Source organism: Oncorhynchus gorbuscha, unplaced genomic scaffold, assembly GCF_021184085.1.
Source record: "Oncorhynchus gorbuscha isolate QuinsamMale2020 ecotype Even-year unplaced genomic scaffold, OgorEven_v1.0 Un_scaffold_1568, whole genome shotgun sequence".
Taxonomy (NCBI): Eukaryota; Metazoa; Chordata; class Actinopteri; order Salmoniformes; family Salmonidae; genus Oncorhynchus; species Oncorhynchus gorbuscha.
Window position 1 is genome coordinate 130655 of NW_025746307.1, and position 1528 is coordinate 132182.

A 1528-nucleotide genomic window follows, 5' to 3' on the forward strand; every position below is an offset into this window, starting at 1 on the left:
CATTGAGATTTCATACTTCTTGTTGATGCGCAGGGGATTAGCTCTAATGGTAGAGCGCTCGCTTAGCATGTGATAGGTAGCGGGATCGATGCCTGCATCCTCCAACTATTTAGTTTGGTTCAATCAGCACACATTGTTGTTGTAGCTCTGGATACTAACCCAACAATACAACTATTTCCACCACTGGGCTTACTGCAGTCACTACTTCAACCTTTACTGAACTACCATGAAAAAACTTTTAGACAGCTGAAGCAAGCATACTTTAAAAAAATTATCCTTTCTTATGGACGAGGGATTCGGCAGTGCGGTCATTGAGATTTCATACTTCTTTTGGAGCTGCAGGGGGATTAGCTCAAATGGTAGAGCGCTCGCTTAGCATGTGAGAAGTAGCGGGATCGATGCCCGCATCCTCCAACTATTTAGTTTAGTTCAATCAGCACACATTGTTGTTGTAGCTCTGGATACTAACCCAACAATACAACTATTTCCACCACTGGGCATACTGCAGTCACTACTTCAACCTTTACTGAACTACCATGAAAAATACTTTTAGACAGCTGAAGCAAGCATACTTTTTAAAAATTATCCTTTCTTATGGACGAGGGATTTGGCAGTGCGGTCATTGAGATTTCATACTTCTGATTGGAGCTGCAGGGGGATTAGCTCAAATGGTAGAGCGCTCGCTTAGCATGCGAGAGGTAGCGGGATCGATGCCCGCATCCTCCAACTATTTAGTTTGGTTCAATCAGCACACATTGTTGTTGTAGCTCTGGATACTAACCCAACAATACAACTATTTCCACCACTGGGCTTACTGCAGTCACTACTTCAACCTTTACTGAACTACCATGAAAAATACTTTTAGACAGATGAAGCAAGCATACTTTTTAAAAAAGTATCCTTTCTTATGGACGAGGGATTTGGCAGTGCGGTCATTGAGATTTCATACTTCTTGTTGGAGGCGCAGGGGGATTAGCTCAAATGGTAGAGCGCTTGTTTAGCATGTGAGAGGTAGCGGGATTGATGCCCCTTGGCGTGATCCTGGACAACACCCTGTCGTTCTCAACTAACATCAAGGCGGTGGCCCGTTCCTGTAGGTTCATGCTCTACAACATCCGCAGAGTACGACCCTGCCTCACACAGGAAGCGGCGCAGGTCCTAATCCAGGCACTTGTCATCTCCCGTCTGGATTACTGCAACTCGCTGTTGGCTGGGCTCCCTGCCTGTGCCATTAAACCCCTTCAACTCATCCAGAACGCCGCAGCCCGTCTGGTGTTCAACCTTCCCAAGTTCTCTCACGTCACCCCGCTCCTCCGTTCTCTCCACTGGCTTCCAGTTGAAGCTCGCATCCGCTACAAGACCATGGTGCTTGCCTACGGAGCTGTGAGGGGAACGGCACCTCAGTACCTCCAGGCTCTGATCAGGCCCTACACCCAAACAAGGGCACTGCGTTCATCCCACCTCTGGCCTGCTCGCCTCCCTACCACTGAGGAAGTACAGCTCCCGCTCAGCCCAGTCAAAACTGTTT

The 1528-nt window shown here is 47.9% G+C and overlaps 1 non-coding gene across 1 annotated transcript; it reads left to right on the forward strand.

The window, feature by feature from the left end:
- The first annotated feature begins 653 nt into the window (after positions 1 to 653).
- Positions 654 to 726, forward strand: trnaa-agc. The gene has a single exon. It is a non-coding gene; the product is annotated as a tRNA-Ala (tRNA).
- Positions 727 to 1528: the final 802 nt, after the last annotated feature.